This window comes from Triticum aestivum, chromosome 5B (assembly GCF_018294505.1).
Source record: "Triticum aestivum cultivar Chinese Spring chromosome 5B, IWGSC CS RefSeq v2.1, whole genome shotgun sequence".
In the NCBI taxonomy this organism is placed as follows: Eukaryota; Viridiplantae; Streptophyta; class Magnoliopsida; order Poales; family Poaceae; genus Triticum; species Triticum aestivum.
The window spans coordinates 407,535,217-407,554,688 of NC_057807.1; positions in this window are offsets into that span (position 1 = coordinate 407,535,217).

The following is a 19,472-nucleotide window of genomic DNA, read 5'->3' on the forward strand; positions in this document are numbered from 1 at the left end:
TTGCTATACCGTTTACGCTCACTTTTATCATTAGTTACCTTGCTGTTTTTATTATTTCATATTACAAAAACCTTTATCTACTATCCATATTGCACTTGTATCACCATCTCTTCGCCAAACTAGTGCACCTATACAATTTACCATTGTATTGGGTGTGTTGGGGACACAAGAGACTCTTTGTTATTTGGTTGCATGGTTGTTTGAGAGAGACCGTCTTTATCCTACGCCTCCCACGGATTGATAATCCTTAGGTCATCCACTTGAGGGAAATTTGCTACTGTCCTACAAACCTGTGCACTTGCAGGCCCAACAGCGTCTACAAGAAGAAGGTTGTGTAGTAGACATCACCTTCGTGGGTGGAGCCCTCCATGGACTCGTGCAACCGTTACCCTTCGTGGGTTGAAGTCTCCATCAACGTGGATGTACGATAGCACCACCTATCGGAACCACGACAAAAACATCCGTGTCTCCAATTGCGTTTGAATTCTCCAAACCCCTTCCCTTTACATTCTTGCAAGTTGCATGGTTTACTTTCCGCTGCTCATATACTCTTTGCATGCTTGCTTGAATTGTGTTAAGATTGCTTGACTTGTGCTAAGTTAGCTAAAATCTGCCAAAGACTAAAATTGGGAAAAGGATAAGTTTTATTTGGTCAAGTAGTCTAATCACCCCCCTCTAGACATACTTTCGATCCTACAAGTGGTATTAGAGCTTTGGTCTCCATTTGCTTTGATTTCCATATCTTTTGGTGGTCATAGCCTTGGTTTCACAACCTAGGAGAGTATGGCGTCTAGCGAGGGAAATTATCACCGTAGAGGTCCTTACTTCGATGGTACTAATTTTGCTAGTTGGAAGCATAAGATGAAAATGCATATTCTTGGACATAACCCCGCCGTTTGGGCTATTGTGTGTATTGGCTTGCAAGGTGAATTCTTTGATGGGAGAGAACCGAACCGTGAAGCTAGCGCGGAAGAGTTGAAGATGCTGCAATACAACGCTCAAGCTTGTGATATCCTCTTCAACGGATTGTGCCCCGAAGAATTCAACAAAATCAGCCGTCTTGAGAATGCAAAGGAAATTTGGGATACTTTGATTGATATGCATGAAGGTACCGACTCCGTCAAGGAATCCAAGTTGGATGTGCTTCAAAGTCAACTTGACAAGTTCAAAATGAAGGATGGTGAAGGTGTCGCTGAAATGTACTCTAGGCTTGCTCTTATCACAAATGAGATTGCCGGCTTAGGAAGTGAAGAGATGACCGACAAATTCATCATCAAGAAGATCCTAAGAGCTTTGGACGGAAAATATGATACCGTGTGCACATTGATCCAAATGATGCCCAATTACAAAGATCTCAAGCCAACGGAAGTCATTGGAAGAATTGTTGCTCATGAGATGTCACTCAAGGATAAGGAGGAACTTCACAACAAGTCAAGTGGTGCTTACAAAGCCTCATGTGAAGCCCCCACATCATCAAGTGAGAAACAAACCTTCAATGAAGAATTGAGCTTAATGGTGAAGAACTTCAACAAGTTCTACAAGAGTAGAAGCAAAGAGAAAAGCTCCAAGTCAAGGTCCTACAATGACAAAAGATCTTCTAGTCGAGAGCGTAATTGCTACAATTGTGGAAGACCCGGACACTATTCCAATGAGTGTACGGCACCCCACAAAAGAAGAGAAGAATCACCTAAAAGGAGAAGTAGAAGAGAAGAATCACCACCAAGAGAGAGGAGGAGTAGAGATGATCGTTATGAACGAAGAACATCCCGGAGAAGCAAGGATTCGGAAAGGAAGGACAAGTCATCAAGGAGCTACACAAAACAAAGACATCAAGCTCATGTTGGTGAATGGGTATCCGGCTCCGACTCCGACAATCACTCCGAGAGAAGCTATCACTCCGACTCCGAATATACTCAAGATGAAGGTGTTGCCGGTCTAGCACTTGTGTCAACCAACTCCGACGACATATTTGATTCACCAAATGAAGGACTTGGAAGATGCTTCATGGCTAAAGGCCCAAAGGTAACACACCCCGAGTATGTTGATTTCAATAGTGATGAAGATGACTTGTTAGGTGATGATGATTTACTTGTTGACAACTCTAGTGATGAATACTATGATGAAACGTCAATTAATCATGCTAATCAAGATAAAACGAATGACAATGATAAGGAGAAGATTGAGCTTCTAACTAAAGAACTAAACACTCTTAAGTTAGCACATGAAACTATCTTAGAAGATCATCGAGAACTTTTAAGGACTCATGAGAAGTTACGCTTTGAAAAGCTCAACCTTGAGCAAGAGCATGAGTTCTTAAAGGCAATCAATGATGATCTTCGTAAGAAAAGTTCTTCTTACATTGCCAAGCGTTTACTCTTATCTACTTACATGCCTCAAGTCAAGTCTAGTAACAAGAACAAGAAGGATTCTTCCTCTAGTAGTAACAATAATCATGCTAAATCCAATGTTGTTGCTTCTAGTAGTTCTCTTGATTCCACTAATGATTCTCTTAGCCAAGTTACACTTGAGCAAGAAAATAGCTTATTGAAGGGAATTATAGAGAAAGGTGTTTACAAGAGCCTTGCCGAGAGTAAGCAATTTGAGGAAATTGTACGCAAGCAAGGAAGGCACCGGAAGAACCAAGGTGTTGGTTTTGAATGAAAGTTCAATGCCAATGGAGTTGAGTGGGAAGAAGATCAATACCCCAAGACGAAGTTTGTTCCTCAACAAGAGAAGTATGATCCTACTTCGTTCAAAGGGACACAAGCTCAAGATGATCTTCCACCACAAGACCACAAGCAAAAAGGCAAGAGGAGATTGATGCATTTGAAGAAGCTCCTAAGGCCTTGGTCAAGTGGGTTCCCAAGACTACGTCAAGCTCTACTTCATCAAGTACGACTACAACTCCAAGGGATTCCCATCAAGATGATGTGGATCCCGAAGAAGAAGAACTAGAGAGTTCTTGAGGGTGACTCCGCCAACATATTTCACTCATATCATTTTGGCAACAACAAGTGCAATCAACTTCCACATCTTTCACTAGTTCAAGGAGTCACAAACCCTCTTGTTGGTAAGACAAGGGACAAGGTAACCTAATGCTCTCATAGACATCATCTTGTGTGTGCATCACTCTATGTCTATGGATATCCTTGTTTGTTCCTTGTGGGACTAACCCGTGTAGGTATTGAAAGTGCAACTCACTCCAAAGGATTGCTCCAAATGATCTACATCAACATTGAGCATCCACATCTTCAACACCTACATGAAGTCATCATCGACAAAACCCAAGGTTAGTTCATCCCTCTAAGGGGGGATCTCACATCTAGGGGGAGCTTTACTCTAAGAATTGCGTCAAAGAAACTCTAATGGTGTGAACACATCAATGCATTATGTAAAAGTGGTAACCCCACTTGAGCTTAAACGATGAGTATGACCTATGATCAAATGTTCTCATTTGACTCCTAAGTCAATATACTCATATATAGATGACCTAGTCATCGCCAATTGCTTGATAGATGCTAGAATTGGTTGTGCATGCTTTGCCACATATTTCATTTGCCATTTTATTGTGTGAGCATGTTGGTTGCATATTTTACTCATTCGAGGACATCCACTTGTTGTTTTGATTGATTGGTTTCTTTTTCTTTTGCCAAGTGGATGGACAAGAATGCCTAAGAACCTTCTCTAGCTATCTATGCTTTTCTTGTCTCAAACTCTATTCATGCTACATCACAAAATTTGATCAAGTCAGATTCGAACCACTCTGTGTGAGGAGCACTCGGAGTCCCCGATTCGTCATAGACTTAAACTTCCAAAACTTCTTTGTGTGTTTCGGTCTGACCGATTCTTCCATTTCGGTCATACCGAGATCACTAAGTCGATCTAGGTTTTCAATCTCGGTGCAACCGATTTGAACTTTTCGGTCACACCGAGTTGCTGTAACTGTTAGCAGTTATGCATCTCGGTGCCACCGAGTTGTTCCACTCGGTCACACCGACAGGGTCGGGCTATATATACCCACGGGCAAAACTTTGGAAATTTTCTCCGAACTCTTTCGCCCGCGCTCAGCCCGCTCTGCCTCCAGGGTCTCCGGATTGTCCTCCTCGTCGCCAGCTGCCTCCTGCCGCTGGTCTCCGTCGCCGTCAACGGGAATCATCCCCGCCGTAGCCGCCGTAGCGAGTTCATCGCCGAACTAGGGTATGGACTCGATCACTGTGCTATCCCCATCTAATTCCTAGCACATTGTGTTCGCCATGAATCTTGCCACAATTGAAACTATCTTATCTAGTCAAAACACTCCGTAGATTAGAGATGAATTGAAAATTTAGGGTTAGGTTTCCGCCAAAACTATCTCGGACCCACCGAGTTGTAGAACTCGGTTCCACCGATTCGGCTAAGGCCATTGCATATGTGGTTCTCGGTCTGACCGAGAATTGCAAATCGGTGTGACCGAGTTCAGGACTTTGTGAAACCCTAGCAGTCTCGGTGCCACCGAACAGTGACTCGGTCTGACCGAGTTCACTAGTTTAGGTTCCAAAAGCTGCTTCGGTATCACCGAGTTTCCAAATCGGTAGATCCGAAATGCTTTCTGTGGAAAACTAAAACTAAGTTTTTGACTCATTCTTTTGCAAAAACCTCTGTATTTTGTGATGCTCATCCACTCTATCTCATCTATATCTATTCACAGGGTCTGCTAGTCAGTGTTTGCAATATGTCTGATCAGAGTGACAGCCAGAACAGGAAGAGGAGCAGGTTCAAGTGAGTGAGGGCACTAGTCCCTCTAGCAGCTATGATGATGGCAGCAGGAGCACCCCAAGCAACTTACCCAAAGCTGCCACCAGGGCCAGAAAGAAGAAAACCTCAGAATCTTGAGGATGAAGACTATGTGGCTATTGAGGATGAGGCCACTTCCAAGAAGAAGGTGCTCAAGAAAGAATATGGCTCAGCTGCAGCCACTAAGCCAGGAATGCAGAAGAAGGCACCTGCAAGAAGGATTCCCACTTCCAAACCTAGGAAGGTTGCCACTGGGGAAACCATGAAGTTTACCATTGAGTCAGAAGATGAAGCTGTTGGCCAAGACAAGAAGAAAAAGAGAGTCAGAACCACTACTGCCAAGGTTCTTGGCAATCCCTCTATGAGGAGAGATTCTGAAGAGGAGGAAGAAGAAGAGGTTGCTGCACCAGCACCCAAAGCTCAAAAGCTTATGGGTGATGCTATCAGGTCAGGGGCTACTTCATCAAAGCCCAAAGAAGCACCCAAGGCTTCTTCCAAGCCCAATACTACACCTAAGAGGAATACCAAGAACATATCAGCTGCTAAGAAGAACAAGGCCCCAGTGCCTGAAACTGTTGCTGAAGAGGAAGATGATGAAGAGCATGTCTTGAGAAAATTGAAGCCTAAAATTACAGATCATAATGATGCTCATCCAGTTGCTGAGAAAATGAAGCTGAGAAAGGATGCAGGACTCAGACAGTGGAGGTTGACTGATCCTTACGCACTTAGGAGGAGAACTGTTGTAGACTACAGGTTCCATACAAAGGAACAGCATGATTTCTATGAGACAGTGCTGCTGGACAAGAAGACAATAGTGTGTGACATGAGATGGGTGGACTAGAAGTACATCAAGGAGAATGAAGAACACTATCCTGGTGTGTATGACAGCTTTCAGTGCTTGTGGAGTGGCAGACTTTGTTGGGCAGAAGCTCACAAAGTGGAATGATGAGCTAATAATGCAATTCTACTCCACATCACACTTCTATCCAGATGGCAGGATTGTATGGATGTCTGAAGGTACTAGGTACCAATCATCAATTGATGAATGGGAAAATCTGATCAATGCACCTAAGGAGAAAGAGGATGACTTGGATGTCTATGCCAAGAAGAAGATGGATCACAACACTATGGCACATATGTACAAGGAGATCCCAGATGCTGCTGTTGAAACACACAAGTTTGGATCAGTACATTACCTTCTGTCAGGACTGCCAACCATCAACTGGATCCTCAGGCACACTCTCTTGCCCAAGTCAGGTGATCACAACATGATCAGAGGCCATGCAATAAATCTGCTACACTTATTTGATGTGCCACAAAAGTTCAAGGTCATGAGTCTTATAGTTGAAACTATCAAGAGGACAGCTGCTGACCAAAAGAGAAGTTGTGGGTATGCCCCACAGATCCAGGAGCTGATTAACTCCAAGATGGGCACTGGCACATACTTGTTGGACAAGGATCACATGCCTATCTATCCAGATTTTGAGGACAACCAAGTGGTTATGGATGAAGATGAACCATCTTCTGTGCAAGCACAGGCAAAGAAGGAGAAGGCAAGGACAGAGAAGGCTACCAAGATGCCAACAATGGAAGAGGCATCTCAGTACTTTTTGAAGAGCAAACAGGATCAGCTTGGCTACTTGATTGCATCCACTCTGAGGATTGAGAAGGGGCTGGCCACCTTGACTCAAAACCAGGAGAGCCTGGAGAGGATCATGGAGCAAAATTTCTATGACTTGGATGTGAAGGTAACTGAGATCCAGTCTGTAGTTGAGCAACTCCAGGATGATATGCAGGAGAGGAAGGGCAAGACAACCACTGAGGCATTTTCCAGAGTGCCTAGGGCTCAGAGATCAGCTGCAGTGCCAGTGACAGACACCAGAGCCACTTCATCTGCACCAGCTACAGCTTCAGTGCAAAAAGCTCCAGCACCTACTCCACCAGCTCCATCCACATCTACTGAAGTATTCGTCCAAGGATCCATCTCTACACCACCACCTGAAGATCAAGCCTGAGAGACGATTTAGTACTATGCATTTTCTATGAACTTTTTGGTAACTTGCTGCCAAAGGGGGAGAAAAAGCTTCAAGAGAGAGCGTTGCTTTTTATTCTCTCTTGCTTTGGTGGTTGAACTTTGTTTGCTTTTGTTTGTTTGAGATACGTTATGCGTTTGTGTGATACATGGATGATCATATGCTACATTAATGCTTGTTGGATGACATTATCCTTTTATCTCTATATGATCATTCACTTTGCTTGGTGATGAGTGCATGTATTCAGTTGTTATCATTTTGAGCGCTCCACCAAGATGTATGTGACATGGAAGAGTAACCCATGAGCCTAACTCTTTGTGCATTTGCAGTGCAAAGCAAATCTTAAACTATGCACAAATTTAGGGGGGAGCTCTTGCTTATCACATACTTCTCAAAGCGACAATGCTTTTCACTCTTATTATCATTTGACGAAGCTTTGATCTATATCTTGTCATCAGTTACCAAAAAGGGGGAGATTGAAAGTGCAACTATCCCTAGGTGGTTTTGGTAATTCCTAACAACATATAGCTCATTGAGCTAACATTATTCCAAGATAAATATTTCAGGAAAAGCTCAATGAATGGCATGGCATGGATGAGAAAAGTGGACCCCTCAAAATGCTAAGGATAAAAGGATTGGCTCAAGCTCAAAGCTCAAGACTCTACATTTTATATTTCAGTGATCCAAGATCACATTGAGTCTATAGGAAAAGCTAATACTATCAAGGAGGGATGAGGTGTTGCTTAATGAGGTTCTTGCTTCATAGTGCTTAGTGATATGCTCCAAAACCCTCAACTACTTTCCCACATCCACATTTGACCTAAACCAAAAGTCAAACTCGGCCCCACCGATTCTTTCTATCCGGCGCCACCGAGTTCAGATGTCATAGCCACTGCCACAAACCCTAGGCAAATCGGTCTCACCGATAGGGATCTCGGTCTCACCGAGATGGGATTGTAATCTCTCTGTTTCCCTTCGTAACGTTTCGGTACCACCGAGATGAGCGATCGTCCCAGGTCCCACCGAGATTGCAATGTAAACTCCCTGTTTCCTTTTCGTAACATTTCGGTCCCACCGAAATGAGCGAACCAGTCCCACCGAGTTTACCCGACCAACTCTCTGGTTAGCTTATCACCAAAATTGGTCCCACCGAGTTTGTGCAATCGGTCTCACCGAGATTACGTGATGCCCTAACCCTAATCATATCGGTCCTACCGAGTTGCATGTCGGTCCCACCGAAAATCCTAACGGTCACTAGATTTGCTGAATCGGTCTGACCGAGTTTACCAATTCGGTCCCACCGAGTTTGGCAAGTTGTGTGTAACGGTTAGATTTTGTGTGGAGGCTATATATACCCCTCCACCTCCTCTTCATTTGTGGAGAGAGCCATCAGAACGAACCTACACTTCCAACTTGCATTTTCTGAGAGAGAACCACCTACACTTGTGTTGAGGCCAAGATATTCCATTCCTACCATATGAATCTTGATCTCTAGCCTTCCCCAAGTTGCTTTCCACTCAAATCTTCTTTCCACCAAATCCAAATCCTGTGAGAGAGAGTTGAGTGTTGGGGAGACTATCATTTGAAGCACAAGAGCAAGGAGTTCATCATCAACACACCATTTGTTACTTCTTGGAGAGTGGTGTCTCCTAGATTGGCTAGGTGTCACTTGGGAGCCTCTGACAAGATTGTGGAGTTGAACCAAGGAGTTTGTAAGGGCAAGGAGATCGCCTACTTCGTGAAGATCTACCGCTAGTGAGGCAAGTCCTCCGTGGGCGACGACCATGGTGGGATAGACAAGGTTGCTTCTTCGTGGACCCTTCGTGGGTGGAGCCCTTCATGGACTCGCGCACCCGTTACCCTTCGTGGGTTGAAGTCTCCATCAACGTGGATGTACGATAGCACCACCTATCGGAACCATGACAAAAACATCCACGTCTCCAATTGCGTTTGAATTCTCCAAACCCCTTCCCTTTACATTCTTGCAAGTTGCATGCTTTACTTTCCGTTGCTCATATACTCGTTGCATGCTTGCTTGAATTGTGTTAAGATTGCTTGACTTGTGCTAAGTTAGCTAAAATCTGCTAAAGACTAAAATTGGGAAAATGATAAGTTTTATTTGGTCAAGTAGTCTAATCACCCCCCTCTAGACATACTTTCGATCCTATAGGAGTTCTGTAGTTTCACCCAAGGTAGACTCTTTGTGGATGCATATAGCAGGGAGTTTGGAAACCTAGCATGTTATGCAACTGAGGAAGTTTCCACCGATGCCAAGAAGCAGGCAAGGTTCCGCAAGGGACTTAGCCCCGAGCTTCGCCGTGATCTCCGTCTGCACGAGTGCACTTCCTTCTAGAAGCTTGTGAACAAGGCCATCAGTGCTGAGACAGGTCTGACTGATTTCAAAGCAACACGTAAGCATGGCCGTGACACTGGTTCCTCATCCGGTTCTGGCTCTCAGAAGCGCTGGGTGTGGGTGCCCAACACCGCCCTGCCACCCAGGTTCACACCGAGGCCATCCTATCTGGCGCCTCGCCTAGCTCAGCAGTATGCACTAGCTAAGTCCTATGGTGGATCAACCAACAATGCACCTCTACGCACCAGCTCTGTGACGTGTTTCAAGTGTGGAGAACCGAGCCACTACATGCATGAGTGTCCCCAGACTAACCCCAACCCCAACCAGTCTGGAAAGGCTGTTGGCCGTGGCAAGCCAACAGGAAGGTGTACTATGCCAATCCGGCCACCGCTGCACGTGGCCATGTGAACTGTGTCTCAGCTGAAGAGGCTCACGAGGATCCTAACGTCGTTCTCGGTATGCTCCTTGTTAATTGCCATCCGGCATCTGTTCTTTTCGATACTGGAGCATCTCATTCATTCATATCCGAAAACTATGCTCGTTTGCATAACACCGCATTCTGTGACATGCCTTCCACCATGGAAATTTCTACTCCTGGTTCTAGATGGCAAACCTCTAGAGTAAGCCATGGGAATGAAATTCAGGTCGACAGACTTGTTTTCCTTGCATCGTTAATAGCTCTCAAATCTTCAGATATTAATATCATCTTGGGTATGGACTGGATGTCAGCCCATCATGCCAAGATTGATTGTTTCTCTAGGACTGTTCAACTTACCCATCCATCGGGCAAGATAGTCAATGTCTTGTCCCCGAGTAGCTAAGCGACAACTATATTCTCTTAATGCCAGTCCTTTGCCAGACCTCGAAGACATTCTGGTAGTTCGTGACTTTCCGGATGTCTTTCGAGAAGAATTGCCAGGTGTTCCACCTGACCGAGATGTCGAGTTCGTGATAGATCTTATTCTAGGAACTATCCCAATCTCTAGAAGACCCTATAAGATGGCACCACTAGAACTAGCCGAGCTTAAGAAACAACTCGATGAGTCCTTGAAAAAGGGTTTCATCCGTCCTAGTTCGTCTCCATGGGCTTATCCCGTCCTCTTCATCAAGAAGAAGGATGGTACGGATCGGATGGTTGTAGATTATCGACCCGTCAACTTGGTCACAATAAAGAACAAGTATTCGCTTCCCAGGATCAACGATCTGTATGATCAGCTCACTGGATCCTCAGTCTTCTCTAAGATGGATTTGAGGTTGGGCTACCATCAAATCAAAATCAAGAACGGGGACATTCCCAAAACGGCCTTTGTTACTCATTACGGCCAATACGAGTACACCGTCATGTCCTTCGGTTTAATCAACGCCCCATCCACTTTCTCTCGGTTAATGAACTCAATCTTCATGGAGTATTTGGATAAATTCGTCGTGGTTTACCTCGATGATATACTCATCTACTCCAAGAATGAGGAAGAACATGCCGAGCATCTAAGGCTAGTGTTCATGAAACTTTGAGAGCATCACCTTTATGCCAAATTCTCTAAATGTGAATTTTGGTTGCCAGAAGTGACCTATCTAGGCCATGTAATCTCTGGTAAGGATATTGCTGTCAATCCTGAGATAGTTTAAGCCATTCTTAATCGGACTCCACCTGAATTGGTCAAGCAACTTTGGAGTTTCCTTGGCTTAGCGAGCTATTATCGCCGCTTTGTCGAGAACTTCTCCAAAGTTGCTAAACCTCTAACTGAACTCCTCAAGAAAGATAAAAAGTTCGAGTGGACCCCACAGTGCGAGCACAGTTTTCAGGAACTGAAAAGGCGCCTGACATTTGCTCCCGTACTGGTACCACCAGATTTCTCCAAGGACTTTGTTATCTATTGCGACGCCTCGCGACAAGGACTAGGTTGCATCCTCATGCAAGATCGTGATGTAATTAATTATTGCTTATGCTTCACGGCAGTTGCACCCACATGAGGAAAATTATCCTACACATGATCTAGAGCCTGCAGCTGTAGTCCATGCACTCAAAACCTGGCGACATTACCCCCTCGGTAATCGTTGTGAAATCTTCACCGATCACCAAAGTCTGAAGTATATATTCACCCAACCAGATTTGAATCTCGGTCAAATACGTTGGGTTGAGTTGATCATAGATTTCGACTTAGGGATAACTTACCCCCAGGAAAAGCCAATGTCATGGCTGATGCACTAAGTCGTAAATCTTATTGTAACAATCTGATGTTACAACAAAGTCAACCGCTTCTCCATGTGGAATTTAGGAAGCTTAATATTCACATCGTTCCTCAAGGATTCCTTTCTACCTTGGTGGCGAAGCCTACCCTTATGGATCAAATCATCAAAGCTCAAAAGGTAGATCCGGGGATTTCCCGTATCAAAAGAAACATCAAGAAAGGAGTTGCGGATTGTTTCTCCATTGATGATCAAGGAGTCATATAATTTGGGAACCGCCTAGTGGTTCCCAAGGTGCGAAACCTGAGGCGATTGATCCTTAAGGAGGCTCATGAATATCCTCTCACCATTCATCCCGGAAGTACCAAGATGTATCAGGACCTACGCCAGAGGTTCTGGTGGACTAGGATAAAGAGAGACATTGCTCACTTTGTTGCTAATTGCGATGTCTGTCGTCGTGTAAAAGCAGAGCATCAATGGCCTGCTGGCACCCTTCAACCTTCAGCTATTCCTGAATGCAAATGGGATAAAATTGGTATGGATTTCATCGCCCGTTTTCCTAGGACCAAGAGAGGGAATAACACTATCTTTGTCGTTATCGATCGTCTTTCCAAAGTGGCCCATTTCCTGCCTGTTCGCGAGAGTATAATTTCTAGTCAGCTAGCAGACTTGTATATCTCCCGAATAGTGTCTCTCCATGGTGTTCCATTGGAAATTAACTCAGATCGAAGAAGTCTCTTCACCTCTTGAATTTGGGAAAGTTTCCAAAATGCTATGGGAACCCGTCTTTCTTTTAGCACCGCCTTCCATCCTCAGTCAAGTGGTCAAGTAGAACGCGTCAACCAGATTCTAGAAGACATGCTTCGAGCTTCTGTTATCTCATTCGGAATGGATTGGGAGAAATGCCTTCCATTTGCCGAATTTGCTTATAACAACAGCTATCAATCTAGCTTGGGTAAAGCCCCTTTTGAAGTTCTCTATGGACGAAGGTGTCGAACGCATCTTAACTTGTCAAAAACCGGGGAAAGACAATTCTTTCGCCTAGGTATGATCCAGGAAGCAGAAGAGCAAGTTCACATCGTTCGTGAAAAGTTGAAAACAGTCCAATCTCGTCAAAAGAGCCAATATGACCGAAAACATAAGGCTATGACTTTTGAGGTTGACGAGAAGGCTTACCTTCGGGTTACTCCTCTGAAGGGAACCCATCGCTTTGGTATCAAAGGCAAATTGCCTCCTCGCTACATTGGACCCTTTTGCATTCTTGCCAAACGAGGAGAAGTTGCCTACCAATTGGAACTACCTCCGCATCTCTCCAGAGTCCACAAAGTCTTCCACGTTTCTCAACTCAGGCGTTGCTTCTCGAATCCTATCCTTGGAGTGGACCACGAAATGCTTGATCTTCAAGATAATCTCACATATCTAGAATACCCCGTTTGTATAAGCGATCAAGCTGAGTGTACCACTCGATGTCATAATATCAAGTTTCTCAAGGTTCAATGGTCGCACGATTCTGAGAAAGAAGCAACTTGGGAAAGAGAGGATCATCTTCGACTAGAGTATCCCGCCTTCTTTCTAGAGGATCCTAAATCTCGGGACGAGATTTTTCTGAGTGGGGGTGAGTTGTTACACCCTAGTTAGTTCATGCATTAGAGTGTTGCATCATGTTTATCTTTCATCAGAAATTTGAAATGGGGATGACAGAACCCCCAGCCCCCTTGAAACCAACTAGGGTTTACTAAAAATAATTTCAATGAACCTAAAATGCCCTTCTAAAATGTCCATCATTTTTGTCTTGGGTTAGAACCTCTGCCAAAATTGGTTCACATTTTTCTAGGACACATAAGGTCACTGGATTAAATCATTAGCTATTTGAGTTTGGGCATTTAAATAATATAAAATATTTTAAATGCTCAAATAATTCTGGAAATAAGTGTGGGCTGTTGGAAATATTCAAAACAAAGCCCCTAATTATTTTCAGGATTTTTGGAAATGCCTAGCTATTTTTAATAAAGCCAAATAGTTACAGAAAAATAGAAAAACAATTAAAATGAAAAGAGAGAGAGAGAGAGAGAGAGAGAGAGAGAGAGAGAGAGAGAAAGGCTAGAGGCCACTTACCTGCACTGGGCCGACGCACCTGGCCTGTGCTAGTCACCGCCCACCTCTGCCAGTAGGCAGAGGAGGGACACCGCGACGCCGCCGAGCTCGCCACGCCACCTCCCTGCCTGCCTGCGTCGCCCGCGCTAGCGCAGCGGCTCGAAGGGCCTCCTCGGCGCCGCCCCGAGCCCCTGGACACCTCATTCTCCTCCCTGTCCTCTCTCTCGCCCTCTCCTCTCCATGGCCAACGCAGCCGTGCCCGCTGAGGGAGTCCTGAATTAGGGGGTATCCGGACAGCCGGACTATATACTTTGGCCGAACTGATGGACCGTGAAGATACAAGACTCAAGACTTCTTGCCATGTCCGGATGGGACTCTCCTTTGCATGGAAGACAAGCTTGGCGATCCGGATATTAGATCTCCTTACTTGTAACCGACTATGTGTAAACCCTAGCCCCCTCCAGTGTCTATATAAACCGGAGGGTTTGGTCCGTATAGGGACAATCATAAGCATCGTAGGCTAGCTTCTAGGGTTTAGCCTCTACGATCTCGTGGTAGATCAACTCTTGTAATACTCATATCATGAAGATCAATCAAGCAGGAAGTAGGGTTTTACCTCCATCGAGAGGGCCCGAACCTGGGTAAAACATCGTGTCCCTTGCCTCATGTTACCATTAGCCTTAGACGCATAGACCGGGACCCCCTACCCGAGATCCGCCGGTTTTGACACCGACATTGGTGCTTTCATTGAGAGTTCCTATGTGTCGTCGCTGCAAGGCTCAATGGCTCCTTCGATCATCAACAACAATGTGGTCCAGGGTGAGACTTTTCTTCCCGGACAGATCTTCGTGTTGGGCGGCTTCGCACTGCGGGCCAATTCGCTTGGCCATCTGGAGCAGATCGACAGCTACGCCCCTGGCCATCAGGTCAGGTTCGGAAACTTGAACTACACGTCCGATATCCGCGGAGACTTGATCTTCGACGGATTCGGGCCTCTGCCAGGGGCGCCGAATGGTCACGACGAGCATGGCTTAGACCTGCTGTCGGACAATACTCGGGATATCGCACCAGCAGGAGCTCCGAACTCAAATCTGGAGCAGATCGCGTCGTCCGAGGACGGGTGGATGGACCCCGCCCCGGAGGCCGCACACTTTTCAGCGGTAGAGCCAAGCACAGACTCCACCTCCAAGGAAGCCTATGACTCCGGACCCACGGACTCGTGTCTGGCTGTAGGTTCCAGTTCGCGCACACCCGAGCCCGCCGAATCTGGTTGGGCTCCGGTATTGGAGTTCACCGCTGCAGATATCTTCCAGCACTCGCCCTTTGGCGACATGCTAAACTCGTTAAAATCTCTCTCTTTGTCAGGAGACTCTTGGCTGAACTATGTCCGGCTCGAGTAGGAAGCTAGCGACGAGGGAATTCATTGCCCACCCACCACCCACTTCATTGCCATGGTCGATGATTTAACCGACGTGCTTGACTTCGACTTTGAAGACATCGACGGTGTGGACGACAATGTATGAGAAGAACAGGAACCACCGCCCACGGGGCGCTGGACAGCCACCTCCTCATATGATATATATATGGTGGACACTCCGAAAGAAACCAATGGCGATGAGGCAATGGAGGGTAACCCCTCAAGGAAGAAAGCAAAGCATGGGCGTCATTGGCGCCGCTCCAAGCCCCGCCACAGCAATATCGGCACAGGAGAGGAAAACAATCTGGATGGTGCCGAAGATGAATACAACCCCGATCAGCCTGCCTTCGAGCAGGCCGAACAGGAAGACGGGCAGGTCAGCCCAGACGAATAGGCAACAGACGGATACCCGGAGGAGGACAATTACATGCCCCCCTCCGAAGACGAGATTAGCCTCGGCGACGACTAATTCGGCATGCCTGAGGATCCCATAGAGCAGGAGCGCTTCAAGAGCCAACTTATGGCCACTGCGAGGAGCCTGAAAAAGAAGCAGCAGCAGCTCCAAGCTGATCAAGATCTGCTCACAGATAGATGGACCGAAGTCCTGGCAGCCGAGGAATATGGACTCGAGCGCCACACCAAAGGTTATCCAAAGCACAAGTGGCTACCCCAACTCAAGGAGGAGCACATACTACCAGCACAGGATGAGGCTGACTGGCCACGTTGTGGCCGGGATAAAACGACGTATCAGCCCGAATACCAGCCCGCACCCCCACGCCAATACACTATGGCCCGGGGCAATAGGCAGGACCTGCGAGACATACGGGAAAACAAGGCAGGACAGCCAAGATCGATCTACGGATGATGGGGGTGTGCCCCAACACGTGACGATGATCGTCACGCCGGATACACTATCAATAAGTCCGGCCGGGCCGGACATAGCCAACCAGACTCATTCGAACTGCGTAGCCACATAGCCCGACATAGAGGTACCGCACACCCCCTCTGCTTCACTGACGAAGTGATGGATCATGAATTTCTAGAAGGGTTTAAACCCGTAAACATCGAATCATAAGATGGCACAACAGACCCCGCAGTATGGATCGAGGATTTCCTTCTCCACATTCACATGACCCGCGGTGACGATCTACATGCCATCAAGTATCTTCCCCTTAAACTCAAAGGACCGGCCCGGCACTGGCTAAATAGCCTACCGGCAAATTCCATCGGCAGTTGGGAAAACCTGAGGACGCGTTCCTCGACAACTTCTAGGGCACGTATGTGCGACCACCGGATGCTGATGACTTGAGTCACATTACCTAACAGCCCGGAGAGTCAGCCAGGAAATTCTGGACTCGGTTCCTAACTAAAAAGAACCAAAATTTTGACTGTCCGGACACCAAAGCCCTGGCGGCCTTTAAGCATAATATCCGCGACGAGTGGCTCGCCCGACACCTTAGCCAGGAAAAACCAAAGTCCATGGCGGCCCTTACGACTCTCATGACCCGCTTTTGCGTGGGCGAGGATAGCTGGTTGGCTCGCAGTAGCACCACGCCAATAAACTCCGGCACTTCAGATATCCGCGACAATAATGACAAGCCACAACGCAACAGACATAAGCATCGAAACAATGGCGACAACACTAAGGACACGACAGTCAACGCCGGATTCAGTGGCTCAAAATCCGGTCAGCGGAAAAAGCCATTCAAAAGAAACAATCAGGGACCGTCCAGTCTGGACCGTATACTTGATCGCTCGTTCCAAATTCACGGCACACCGGATAAGCCAGCAAACCACACTAACAGAGATTGCTGGGTGTTCAAACAAGCCGACAAAATAAATGCCGAAAACAAGGACAAGGGGCTGCACAACGACGATGACGAGGAGCCCCGACGTCCGAACACGGGGGGATAGAAGAAATTTCCTCCCCAGGTGAAAATGGTTAATATGATCTATGCCACACACATTCCAAAACAGGAACGAAAACGAGCACTACAGGATGTCTATGCGATGGAGCCAGTCGCCCCAAAGTTTAACCCATGGTCAGCCCATACAATCACTTTCGATCATAGGGATCACCCTACCAACATCCGTCACAGCGGTTCAGCCGCATTGGTCCTCGACCCAATCATCAACGGATTCCACCTTACGCGAGTCCTTCTGGATGGTGGCAGTAGCCTGAACCTGCTTTATCAGGACACAGTGCACAAAATCGGCATCGATCCCTGAAGGATCAAGCCCACCAAAACCACCTTTAAAGGTGTAATTCCAGGAGTAGAGGCCCATTGTATGGGCTCAATAACACTAGAAGTGGTCTTCAGATCCGCGGATAACTTCCGAAGCGAGGAGTTTATCTTTGACATCATCCCTTTCCGCAGTGGCTATCATGCACTGCTCGGATGAACCACATTCACTCGATTCAATGCGGTACCACACTATGCATACCTCAAGCTCAAGATGCCAGGACCTCGCGGGGTTATAACAGTCAATGGAAACATGGACCGCTCTCTCCGTACAGAAGAGCATACCGCAGCTCTCACGGTAGAAGTACAAAGCAACCTTCTCCGACAAACCACCAATCCGGCGACAACAACCACGAACACCGTTAAGCGAGTCCGGAGCACCCTGCAACAGGATCGCCAGGCACGCCAAGAGCGCGACTAGCAGTCCGGCCTCCGCCCCAGTCCCATTCAGGCAGGATTCGTGCCGCGCGCACACAATTAGGCACTCAAAATAGCATGGGCACATGCGGAGGCGCAATAGTGACGCGGTCAACAGTGCGGTTCAGCCGCAACATACTTTAATAACCCTCTTTATCTTTCAGGACCCTACTTTCGGGCAGCCTCTTCAGAGAACCGAATCATCGGAATCCTCACAGGAGGGAGAACCAAGGAGGCAAAAGGCTTTGCGCACAAAGGGAATACCCAGGTGGTATCTGTTAATGATCGTTATACCTGTTTTATATACCTACACGCGGCCCGCCCTTGGATAGGACGTGTCAAATAGTCCTCTTCACTTCTGCTCAACGCATTAATTATAAAGATACGCTTGGACGTATTATTTATCAATGGGAGTAAATACATAGTGTCAGCTTATTATTCCTATCTTCACATTTTTTCTAAAAATGTTTAGTCAATATTGAATCCGTACACTTTGGTACGTTCAGTTCGACAGGGGCTTCTTATGGCGCCCCATAATACGGCAAGATAAGTCCGAACACTTTCAACAGTGCGGCACCCTAAACTTATAGCATTATATGCATCAGCTCCGAATTATGTCTTGGGTCAATAGTTGGGTTTGCCCGGCTCCCTTGTTTTGGTACCTTACGTTCCGTTATATCTGCTATGGTAGCGCAGGGAGAACTACTGCGATTGTGTCCCGGTTCTTCCGGATGAGCACCTCAGTAGAGAAAGCCGAAAACTGACTGGCATGATGCGGCGAGAGCTGGTCGCTGTTCGACAGGTCTTAAAATCCTTAAAGATTTTTTCTGCTTTAGGCGAGGAATCGGCCTCGTCCGATTTAGGCGTATATAACGCCCCAATTCAGCTTTCCGAATTCTAGGGGCTTCGCTGAAATTTAAAATTGTAGACTTCTATGGCTAAGTGAAAGTTATAAAGCCGCATAGTCTGATTGCCTTGTTCGCTGCGCCAAACACCTCCTTCGGGGACCAAATATTTGGGTAAAAGGGTGTTTTGGGTTTTGCACGAACACCCTAGTACTAGTTACGAGGGGGCGGAAGCCGACGACTGCCTACTTTCAGAATTTTTTAAACAGCCGCATAGAAGGTAATATGTTTACTCAACAAAGCGCTATATAGTGCAAACAACTTCGTTTCTATAGTACAAAAACGACATGAGTACATTCACTCAAAGATTGTGTCCTTGGTACATTCATCAGCCACGAGGTGAGCGCCTTTCATAACACCATCATAATATTTCTCGGGATAGCGATGCACCTAGCCCTCCGGCGGTCCATCCTTCACCAGCTTCTCCGGATCCAGCTTGCCCCAATGCACCTTCCCACGGGTAAAGCCCGGCGGGCACCCTCAATGCAAACGGATCGCTTGATCACTTCAAGCCGCGGACATGCATTTACCATCTGCTTTATCAGGCCGAAGTAACTGGCGGGCAGGGGCTCACGAGGCCACATCCGGACTATGGAATCTTTCATAGCCACTTCGGCCGCCCTGTGGAGTTCAACCAATTGCTTCAATGGTCACTCAGAGGCATCGGGAGTTCGGCTCTAGCATACTGGGACCAGAACAGCTTCTCCGTTGAGCTCCCCTCTTCGGCACGACAGAACTCCACGACATCCGATGTGCTGTGTGGCAGATCTTTGAATGCCCCTGGAGAGCTCCGAATTCGGGTAAGTAAAAGAAACGTCTCCTCCACATGCTTGCTTTGCATAAAGAATGTCTTACCTGCCGCTATCTTCTTGGCCACCTGGATTTCCTGCTGGGCCTTTTCGGCTTCGGCCTTGGCGTCTTTCATGCTCAAAAGGGCCTTCGTAAGTTCAGACTCCTTCATCTTGAATTCACGCTCCAAGGACTCGAACTTCTTGCCGAGCTCCTGGAGCTCTTGCTGTACCTCGCCCACCCTAGCATTCTGCTTTTCAT